We start from the raw sequence: 12,324 nt of genomic DNA on the forward strand, positions 1-12,324 counted from the left end.
ACTAAATTGAAACAATTATCCAGTGTCATATGGCATGGTGATGTTGCTGGGCCTTGTAGCGCTATGGAGCGGGAGGATTTACACCGGTTTCGTTTGGTTGTCCGAAATTTACAAGGTTAACCACCGCGTTTTCTTGGGAAATCAAGGTTGATAACTTGCTAACCCAGCCAAAACCAACCAATTCGTATGTATGAAATATAAAGTCAATAAGCTATTGGATTGAGTTTGGTTCAAAATTAAATTTCAATTATTAAATTGGATTTGGATTTACATGGCTCCTTGTCCAGAATCTAAAAATCTCTCTCTCTATATATATATATATATATATTGGAAATTTTATATACATATATATATATATATATATCAAAATTTTCTTTTGAACCCATCTTGATCTACCAAATTTCAATATAATATATTTGTTAGGTTTAATTTTTATATTGAGCTTGATTATATATGGGTTCTTTTTATTCTTCTTGTTTTTTTAAAATTGCATCAATCCTATTTCAGCATCTAAGGCAAAGATAATAAATAGTTGGGCTGGATAAAGCACATGCATCCTATCAATATCCATGTCGAAGTGAATGGATGATAGTGGATTCAGATGATTTGATCTTTAAAAACTTTCACTACTAATATTGTCTCATTGAGAAAAATAACAATAACTAGAATCCTATACTACTAGGAATAAAAACTATGAACTAGGAGATAAATAAAGATAATTGTAGATAATTGAAAGAAAAAATAGAAAATATTGATTGATTGGTCAAGGATCCCCCCTCAGAATTATAATTTAGTAATTGATGGGGGGCGAAATGGATCGTCTAGTCTGCAACAAAAGGGCCACCCAATTTCGGCCCAACAAACACCAACGTCGATCGAATGTGTCCTCGGTCCGGCCTAGAATCAGTCCGACCTTGGACTCCGCTGAAAGCTCCTTCAACCTCGGATATTCGCCGATGCACCCTGGTCAAACTCGGGTGCCCTTTCCAGTAATGCACCCTGACCCTCGAGCTCGGGGCGTTCCACCGAGCATACTTCGAAATCCAAGATGCTAAACTGGCCTCAACACCCGTCTAGCTGACCCTCGCCGAACGCCTGATGTGACCTCTCGACGAGCTCAGCCTCGCCAACCACCACACCTATGTGCATGCCTTCGCCCTCCTACGTGGTTGTACATTGCGACGCTACCACGACGTGCTACTCCGGCCATGCTCTGACATGGCTGTCAACGTCTTATCGGTCCTAAGAACGGACTCCACCGTGCGCCACAATCAAGCTCTAGCTACGCGCCACTCCCTCTTGTGATGAGAATGGGCCATACCCTACCATGGACGTCAAACGCCTTATCGTTCCTAAGAATGGACTCCACCGCGCGCCACAATCAAACTCTGGCTACGAGACTATAAAGAACCACAACAGGTAATGCCTAAGGGACTTTTGGCTAAACCAACTAAGCTCCACTCTAACTTGATCGTCAGATAGGCCTCACTGAAAAACATCAGCGAGGCTTTGTTAGGTACCTCGTCGGTCGCAGGAGGTGACTCTCCCCATCTTCCTCCGCACTCCGACAGCTCCTCCGACTCCTCCGGCATGGTCACCCTTGGGCCAAATTTGAACCACAACAGTAATTATATATTTTGTTTTAACTATTGGATAGCTATCTTCCTCTAGTATTGATATCTATTATTTTCAACTAGCACCGCTTCAACCATTTTCTCATAATAGTTAGCACAATCAATTTCAGTCTCTAAACCTCTGTCTCCTCTTTCCACATTTTGGGTTTCTAGTAACCATCTCTATATTTTGAATTTTGACTTTAGTTCCTTATCCTACATCAAGCTAGAGAATATAATTGGCCTTCTATTCAATATTTAGCCTCCAACATGGGCTATGTTCATAATTGACCTACGACTTATCTTTGGAACTCGATCTATATCTTAAATGACTCACTACCTACCCTGGTTCTTCTAATGCTTTTTTGATGTTACTCAACCCATCTTATGTGGCGTCATATGGTAACTTGATCAATCTACATCTTGACCATGTTCTTATCTTTTTACTATTCAACCTTCTTAGAGTCTAGTCGCATGGTATTATCTTAGCCAGCTTTCATGTCCCTAATCAAAGTGTGGTGTAAACAGCTATATTCAACATGACTCTAGATGGAGGCCTGGTGCGGACACTAGTGCCAGGTCAGCCGGTCGCCACAGGATCCAGCCAGCTCAGCGGATTCCAGCCGATTCAGCCAGCCTGATTTTATTTTAGATTGATTTATTTTATGTTGATTGGATTTATTTGCATATTGTCATTTGGGTTTATTTGCATATTGTCATTTTCGGAGCTTTTTGGAATTATTTTATTTGTAGGGGTTTATTTGTTATTTTGTGACCCTATATATATGGGTCCATCCTCATGTTTAGGGTTTAATGAATTAATGAATGAAAATTGGTCTTCTTCTTCCTCCTCCTCTTCTCCTCCTTCCCTTCTTCTCCCCCTCTCCTCTCCTCTTTCTTCTTCTTCCCCTCCTCTTCTTCCCCCTTTCCTCTCCTTCCTGTAGTTGTCCTGCATCAGCTTTGGTATCAGAGCAGGCTGGCTTTGCCCCTGCTGCTAAAGCCTCGATCCGTTCTCATCAGAGGCAAAAAGGGGAAAACCCCTTTCGTCGGGCCCGTCCCACCGGCCGCCAAGCTCGCGGCCACCACGTCCCCCCCCCTCGCCGCCGGCTACACCGCACGGCACCGTCGCCTCCACCTCGCAGCGCCGTCCCGCCGCTGGTCCACCAACAGAAGACGCCGCGACCCCACGAGAGCCATCGGCCGCGCCTCTGTGGCCACCGCCCGTGGCCGGACCCGAAGGGGCAACGCCGCCGTTCCTTCCCATCGCCGCAGCTCGTCGCCTGAGGTCCTCCGTCGCTGCGCCCACCACCGCCATCAGCCACCTGCGTCGGATCCGCAGAGGGGCCGCTGCCGGAAGCCGCTGCCGGAGCCGTGACCGCCTCGCCGTCGGCTCGCCACCGGACGCCGCCGTCTGCCGGAGTCTCCCGTCGCCAGTACAGTCGCCGCGACCCTCCGCCCCTGCCCGCAGCCACCGCCGCGGAGATCGGCCTGCCCTCCCGAACCCATCGGGATGTTGAAGAACAGATTAACGGGTAAGTCACAAAACCCGTTAACCCGAATCCGGTAGCCCGGTTGCCAAAAAAAAAAAAAAAAAAAAAGCGCACGTGATTTCACGTGACAAACCCGTAACGGGTATAGGGTCGGGTCAAACTCGATAACCCGGATCCTAACGGATCCGAGTTAAAAAAAAAAAAAAAGTAAAAGTAAAAAAAAAAAAGAAAAAAAAAAGAAAAAAGGTACACACGTGACCGCACGTGCCAAAAAAAAAAAAAAAAAAACTTACCTCTGTTCATCTTCTCCCTCTGTTCGCTCGCCGTCGCCGCCGCCCGTGAAGCGCCGCTCCACCCTAGCCGCTGCAGCCGTCGCCCCTCCAGCCTCGCCGCCCCTGCCACCGTTGAGATCTGTCGCCACTTCACCTCCCGTGCAGCACCGCCCTCGCCGCCTTGCTGTTTTCGCCTCCGCCCGCACGCAGCGCTGCCCTCTTCCTCTGCCGCCCGCACGCAGCGCCGCCCCGTGCTGCGACCGCCTCCGCCTCCACCGCAGTGCCGCCCCCGTGCTGCGACCGCCTCCGCCTCCACCGCAGTGCCGCCCCCGTGCTGCAACCGCCTCCGCCTCCACCGCAGCGCCGCCCCCTTCCTACGCCACCCACACGCAGCGCCTCCCCCGTGCCACGATTCCCTTAACCCTTCCTCTCCTCTTTCTTCCACTGATCGCACCCTCCCTTCCCCTCTGTGGGATCAAGGGTAACCCCATCTCTCCTCCCCTTTCTTCTTCCTTCACGGCCGAACCCACCTCACCTCCCACCCCACCTTCATTTTCTCTCTCGAGCCGATTCTCTCATCGGGCCCGCGCCCGCACTCCCAAAGAATCCACCGGGCCCGACTCTCAGGCCCTAAACACCGGGCCCAATCCGATTTCCTCCTCACAGGCCCAAGCCCGTCGGCCTGCAACGCCACTGCAGAGCCCATTTCGACCTGCCGTGTTGCTAGGGGTGGCAAAATATGACCCGACCCGCCAACCCGACCCGTGTTCGACCCGCCATAAACAGGTTTGGGTTTGGCCTAAACAGGTTCGGGTCGTAAACAGGTCGACCCGTTTAACCTGTTTATTAATTGGGTCGGATACGGGTTTTAGATGTCTGACCCGTTTAAACCGTTTAACCCGTTTAATTATTGGGCAGGTTAAACAGGTCTAAACAGGTTAAACAGGTTAAACGGGTCTAAACAGGTTAAACGGGTCTAAACAGGTTAAACGGGTCTAAACAGGTCTAAACAGGTCGGGTTGGGCAGGTTAAACAGGTTGGGTTGGACAGGTTAAATAGGTCTAAACAGGTTAAACGGGTCAGGTTGGGCAAACAGGTTAAACAGGTCGGGTCGGGTTGGGTAAACAGGTTACCTGTTTATTAAACAGGTTAAACGGGTCGGGTCGGGTTACCTGTTTAATAAACAGGTCAGGTTCAGGTTTGTAATTCCTGACCCGTTTAATAAACAGGTCGGGTTCAGATTTATAGTTTTCTGACCCGACCTGTTTATGCCTGACCCGACCCGATTGCCACCCCTACGTGTTGCTGAGATCAACCCCAACTGGAGCCGTTTGACAAGCCTACTTACTGTGCAGCATTTTTGGACGTCACCCCAACCCAGGTCAGGTTTCTTCCTTTACTGCAAATTTTATTTGTTTGTCTAAATTTAGAATTAATTAACTCTTAAGTGCTCTATTGATATTGCGTCCTGAAAATTCAACACATCCACTCCAAACAATACCAAAACCCTAGTAGTGGCCTATCTTTGTTATTAATTTTAGGGCTATCTAATCTTTGGGAGTTCTTTTAGGCTCTGTGCAGCCCTGCAACACACTGAAAACTAGTACTATTTGACTGCAACTTCTTATCTGAATTTATTACGTAATTCAAAGCCAATTTCAATTGCTTGAGTTAGCTTCCGATTATATTGAGCATCTACTTTGCAATTGTGAATTCATTTCATGCATTAGGTCTACTTAGGAACCTTTATAGTTGGTCGGCTAATACATTTTGTCATTCATTTTATGCATCTACGTAGTGGTCGTGTCGCATCTCATCTTGAGTCCCCCCTAGACATGGATTCCAAAATTGAAGCCCTATTAAAAGCTATCCACGAAACTAATATTCAAGTCCAAAATACGAATGCTCAAGTCCAAGCAAACAATGCCCAAATTCATGACCTAACCACAATGTCCACCCAGGTTAATGCCCGACTCGATTCAATGGAGGCTTCACTTCAAAGGGTTATTGAATCCCAAAAGGTTAGTACTCCCCATTTACCGGGTCTTGATGAGGACGATACCCTAGAACAAATCCTAGAACAACAAGGTTCGGTTCGGCAGGGAAACTTTGATCATGGGTCTGTTCCAGGTCACCATTATGCCTACCCTCGCCCTAGAGGACCTGGTCCCATTCCTCATGTTGATAAAGGTCACCGACATACCGTAGAACCCAGAGAACCTCGTGACCCTGATGAAGATATAATGCGAGGCATTAGGGTGGAAGCCCCCACTTTTGACGGTCGTCTTGACCCGAAAGTCTTCTCCAATTGGTTACACGAAATGGACCACTTCTTTGAGTGGTACAATCTGTCTGAGAACAAAAAAGTTCGATTCGCTAGAATGAAACTCATTGGTCGAGCTAAACTTTTCTGGCAAAGTACCGAACATCTGTTAGCTAGGAGACATCAACATGAAGTAACTGATTGGGTAGAGATGAAAGAGAGACTTAAAGAAAAATACCTGCCCCTTAACTACTAAGACGATCTCCTAAATCGATGGAACACTAAGTCTACATTTGTAAGGCGCCCTGACACACGAAGCACTCCCACCGGCCTTAATTCCTTAGGGTCCAAACCTTCTGTAGGGTCCACTACTCATAGGCCCCCTCCTACTGCCCATGTCACAGGCCGCGACACTAATGGCAAGGGAATGCTTGGTGAGCCTCCCAAACCACATTCCAAAATTCGGTGTTACAAATGCCAAGGTTTTGGTCACGATACCTCCCAATGTGCGAACAAATTTTTCGTTATTGCTCAGCAAGAGCAGGGAGGTGACATAGATGATTTAGAGGAGCAAATCTATGAACCAAACCTCGATGACATTCAGGACATTGAGGAAGAGTGTGATGACAAACCTGAAACCCTAGGATGCACCCACACTCTACCTAGCTCGCTTGCACAGTCAGATAACGAGTCTGACCAGTCTACCGTGAGTGTAATTGGATATGCCCTCGCACAACCCATCGAAATTGATGTTAGGATTTCTGAGCCTGCATATGCATTTACACAACACATTCATAAGTTGTATCAGGAAATCCATAAGGGCATTCATGCATGTACTGCTCAGTATAAGATGCAAGCTGATTTCCATGCTAAAGAATTTCAAACTTGGGGTTACGTAATGATCCATCTTAAGGAATTGCAGTCTCTTAGTATTGGACCATTTAGGGTGTTGCACGAGGATGGCACTGACGCCTATGCCATTGACTTTCCATTTGATTTCGGTCATAGCCTTACTATTAATATTAAAGATTTGGTTGCAATCCCTGATGACTCTTTTGCTGCACACTCTCATGCGCCTGATGTTTATCCTATTATTGATTCCATGCCATCTTCGTTTCCTTTTACCCTCCATCGAGCACAAAAAGAGTATATTGATTCTATTTTAGCCGAGCAAATAGTTTTTACCAGTGATGGAGGCATCCAACATTTTCTGGTTCGTTGGCGAGGACGACCAAGGTCCGGCTACACTTGGATCCAGCGCGAGGAGATACCGCCGATTGACCCGGACTTGTTGGAGTACTACCGGGGCTTTACCGAGCCGCTTTCGTCGAGGTCGACTTCTTTCCACCCGAGGAGAGTTGGTGCGGACACTAGTGCCAGGTCAGCCGGTCGCCACAGGATCCAGCCAGCTCAACGGATTCCAGCCGATTCAGCCAGCCTGATTTTATTTTAGATTGATTTATTTTATGTTGATTGGATTTATTTGCATATTGTCATTTGGGTTTATTTGCATATTGTCATTTTAGGAGCTTTTTGGAATTATTTTATTTGTAGGGGTTTATTTGTTATTTTGTGACCCTATATATATGGGTCCATCCTCATGTTTAGGGTTTAATGAATTAATGAATGAAAATTGGTCTTCTTCTTCCTCTTCCTCTTCTCCTCCTTCCCTTCTTCTCCCCCTCTCCTCTCCTCTTTCTTCTTCTTCCCCTCCTCTTCTTCCCCCTTTCCTCTCCTTCCTGTAGTTGTCCTGCATCAAGGTCTCTATGCTCATCCTATTAAATCATACTTTAATACTCGGCCTACTCCCATGGTGTCCTTTTGTTGTCACCTAGGTTCCAATGCTGCCACATGACCACTATATAATTAGCCTCTGGGTTTCCTATATTGGTTGGGATGCAGTGTAAATAGATTGTTAGATAGCAAAAGTAATAGTTAAATAGAGATTTTGTAGATATATTTCTTATACCTTTATATGTTTGCATTTCAATGATATTTTATTTTAAGTATATTAAATAATTTTAAAAAAATGACTCAAAAATGTGGTAAAATAACTCATTAAATACTTGATTTCCAACCTGAAATCTGACCCCATAACTGACTTTTTTTGGGTCCAATAAAGGATACAGATATAGAGTTTTAATTAAGTTTAAGTTTGGATTTGGATCGAATAAATGCATTTTGGATAGCATTGTCCCAACCTAATCTGAATCCGAGCCTGCACCCCAGTTATGGTGCAGCTCGGGGCACCCAAAAAGGTAACCTGAAACGTGACTCAGGATTATTAGAAATAAAAGCAAAAATAGTGCGGGGAATGTGACGGTTCCTTGGAGGGAATGAAATGTGACTAAAATGCCCATATGGAGATGCGGATGCTGGGCAAAATAGTGGGGCCAAAAATGTCATTTGAGTGGGAAGCTGCGCGTTTCTGGGGATCGGTATTCCGCCCGCGAGGAGGCGCGGTTTCGACTACCACCACGTGGCGATTTGTCAGGCGGGATCCACTGTTTATAGTTAAACAGGATAAAAGTTTAACTAGCGTTCAGTTTGCTGACACGTGTCAATATCGCCCGCCCTCCCATTGTTCCTCTCATCTCCCCCTTTCCAAATTCCAAGTCAAATCAAGATGGAACTGAGCTCAAGCTGGCTCGAAACCGGCAGGAGTCGAGTTTGAGCCAAGTTTTCCGGATCGAATCAAGTTTGAGATGGAGATTTAGTTTTTATCCAAGCTCGAGCTGGTTCTAGCTCGCTCGGGTCCGAGTCATAAGAGAGGCATAATGGTGCAGAAACTTCAATGCCGCTTGAAGATACATGCTTGTGCTTTCAAGTCCCAGTCTCTCATTCTGCAAAATGAACCATTTATTAAAATGCCTGCAAATGAACTCAATACCAGTGCACCTCAGGGCTCGTTTGGTTCGCAGGAAAAGAAGGGGGGAAAGTGTGGTCAACGGGAAAGTAATGAAATGCCTCTTGTTTGGTTGGAGTTTTCAAAGGAGAGAGATGGAAAAGTTGTATTCCCATGGGAATATGATTCCCACATTTCATGGGAAAGTCTTTCCCATGAGAAACATGGGAAAGTTACTTTCCCATAAGGTGGGAATCACTCCTTTTTTATTTTTTCCCAAAAAGACCCTTCAGCATTAAAGAAGCATTAAAGAGGCATTAAAGACCTAATTTTTATTAAGGGCATAATAGGAATTATACTTAACTTTCCTAGGAAAGTGGATGGTCAACCAAACATAAGCACTTTGGAAATTTGTCACTTTCCCATGGTTAACCAAACATGCCAAAAGTACTTTCCTAGGTATCCTCTTCCTAGGAATCTGATTCCCAGGAATCATATTCCTAGGAGGAAAAATACTTCCCGCGAACCAAACGAGCCCTCAAAGTCTAAAGATGAGCAAACTATGAGCGATAGGTGGCCTTTCAGACTAAGCATATATATTCAGAGAAGCCAATGAAGCCGCAAACTAGGTGGCTTCTTATGTGGTATGCCACTTCGAGATACCCTGTGAGTTGGAGAGGTAGAGTTGCCTAGAACATTCTGAAACTTGTTATTTTCTAATTTTATTGAGTATATCCGTGCTTGTAATGTATGAAACATCTACTTTATAAAAGAAAAAAAAAAAAACAAACTAAATGAAACAATACTTTAACCTTTAAACGATTTGCTGTATGCTTTAAATCTCTTGCTTCTTTCGAATTGGACTTGATGTGTCGGGACCAATTGGTGCAGCCTGCCTCAAACTAGTATGGTGTACTCCATTCTAAAGGTTAGGCTCTCTAGATTGTTTCCCTGCCCTGGATGCATCAGCATTTACTGCACCATTGGGGGGTACTTCTGACCTGCTTCCCTTCACAGGTGAATAGACCTTTTGAGGGCCCTGACAGTGAGTTTCTTGTTTATACCCGGAAGACAAAATTGAATATGCTTTTTTCCCTATACCAAATGGCAGTTCAGGTCTTTCAACTTGATCAGAAATTAAGTTATTTGGTGATTTTTCATCATTGTAAGAGGATGTCAGTTGTGGGTTATCGTGTATATTGCAACTCTTGAGTCAAGATCATTGTGATGATTAGGAAGAATGGAAGGACCATGATTGTCCAAATTTTCTGGTATTCCAAAATTTGAGTAATTATCTTTTCTACCTGTAGAAGATCTTGCAGTAGGGCCTGTCTTCCCTGAGCAATCTTTCTCATGCTTCCCCTGAACATTGTAATTTTTCATCCCTCAAATCTTCAAGAAAAGCAGAATACTGATGAGAATCAAGGTCAACCTTCTGTCGGTAGTAGTGGTAGAATACAAACGCTTGTTTTCGCAAGAGGAACCAGAAGCCTTCAGCTTACCTTTGTCCATGTCCGAACTAGAAATCTTATATCTCTCCTTGAACTGCAAAGAAGAGTTCTTACGAGAGATGAAGAGTTCTTACAGAGGAACCAACATTTATTGCATCATCCTTTACAACTGAATTTCTTTTGGTAAAAAGCTTCTCATTATTTGAAATCCTCAATGGAGATGAAGAAACTGACTCTACGGGAGAGCCCTTGTGTTCCTGAAAATTGGCTATACTTTTGAGGGAGCTTGAAACCTCTGAATAACTTGAAGTAGCAGCTGTAGAAGCCTGTGCATAAAAATATAGTTAATCAGAGAAACTTTTGAGGAAACGCACTGACGGAATAGAATAGAGGTAGGATAAGAAAATATACAGGATGAAAAATTATACAGGATGTAAAATGCAGGGGAGGGAAATGCAGAGAAATATGATGTTTTGCCATAAAAACTTGAACTGCTAAGCAACCACATATTTATCACCACTCATTATGTTTGACATCAATGATAATAATTTCATGTATACTGAATTATTCGTCTCCAATCACTTTCTTGCAATATATATTGCATATTAGAGACTTTGACCAACAATTGTAGTTCACTCAACTCAAGTCTATGTGAATTGGTTCTATCAAATATGCTTTGATTGGAATTTAGAAATGTGCTATAAAATTGTTAAACCAAAACTGTACTAAAGTGCATTTTTATTCTTTTATTCTTATCTTGATTTTTTCAATTCAATCTAGAAAATAATTACAAAAAAAAAGAAAGGAAAGATTCTCGGGGACCCCAACAAGCAGCTACTACTTGCTATATATTTATTTTGTTAGTGTCCTTTTAGCATGATACTTGATGTCTTTACATGTTTACGAGCAATTATGTATTGAGATTACATTGGTGAAGAGGGGGCGCAATTAACCATTGGCCCAATTTATTAGCCATTTGGCCTTGGCTTGCACTTTATTTTTTCATTCGCCGTGGTTACAACATATCATCATCAACTATTCAAAAAGATAATCCGTTAGTCATAGTGAAGATAATAATGATTATTGTGTGCCAAAACAATGAGATAACGTGGGTGAATTAGTGGGAGGCAAAGGTAGGAGAATAGAAGGGGATGGTAGGAGAACTTTATTATTCTTCCTATAGCATTATTCCATGTCTTTTAGATTTGATGAAAATATATCAAATGTATTATTTATGTATCGGATATTTAACGATTGCATAAAATTGTCAAAAACTTTACAGATAAAAGTATCAACTTTATAAAATTACTAAATTATTATGAAAATTATAGCACCTAAATCTTAATTGGTGAGCCCATTGGATGTATTTGGTTAAAGTTAATGCAAGATGAATGATAGATGAATTATCTATCGTGCATAAAACTGAAAAATGTGTATAATTTATCACTAGGTAGTTATGTTAATGACTCTTGACTAACAAGGCATATGGGCCTAGAGATTTTTCGGATCGTAAAAACTAAGTCTTTGTTTTCCAACTATTAGCAATAGCTACATTTTTAACGGTAATATTATTTCGAAACAAATTCTTTAAATCTTCCCTCAACTTTGTTCATGTACGCATATAATGGGGCATTAACTCAGTGCTTCTATTAAATACTTACATTTCTACTCGTATTATGGTTAAAAGTCAAGTACTAGCCCATCATCAAGAAAAAAAACAAGTCAATTATAATCTACAATGTCATTTTCAAAGGTCCAAGTATATTTGTTGTTACGTATAATCATCTAATGATTAAAAAAGCATGTGATCATTAAAACTAAATTAAACATAACATCACTTGAGTAATCAAAACATATTTTGAAATAATGAAAAAATAAAATGTACAAGAATAATTTTATAAATTATTTAAGATTAAAAACTATTTATAATATATAAGATAAAAAATTACAAATTTAACAAAATTTTTATATTAAATACCATCATTATGTTTTAGTTGCAATATACATAAAAATAATCATAAATAATGTATTTATTAGAGAGCTTGATAATACATTATATATGAATATAGAAATATGTAGAAATAAATTATTATTAAAATAATTAAATAATGGAAAATTGAAAAATCTTATACTAATTAATTTTATTTTTTCATAAAAAATTAACCTTTTAATTATTAAAATATAAAATATTCTAATATATACTAGATAACTCTATTTAATAGCACGACTGTTGCTTAAACAGGCGCCAATTATCATCGTAAGACAGAACTGAATGCAGTCGGGTAATTAAGTATTATATTTGCAAAATATTTAAAATTTGAATCCGGTTCTGGATTCACATTTCACATTTGGTTAGCTACCATGATCTTTGTTCGAATCGGATTCGACCC

Source organism: Phoenix dactylifera, chromosome 13, assembly GCF_009389715.1.
Source record: "Phoenix dactylifera cultivar Barhee BC4 chromosome 13, palm_55x_up_171113_PBpolish2nd_filt_p, whole genome shotgun sequence".
Taxonomy (NCBI): domain Eukaryota; kingdom Viridiplantae; phylum Streptophyta; class Magnoliopsida; order Arecales; family Arecaceae; genus Phoenix; species Phoenix dactylifera.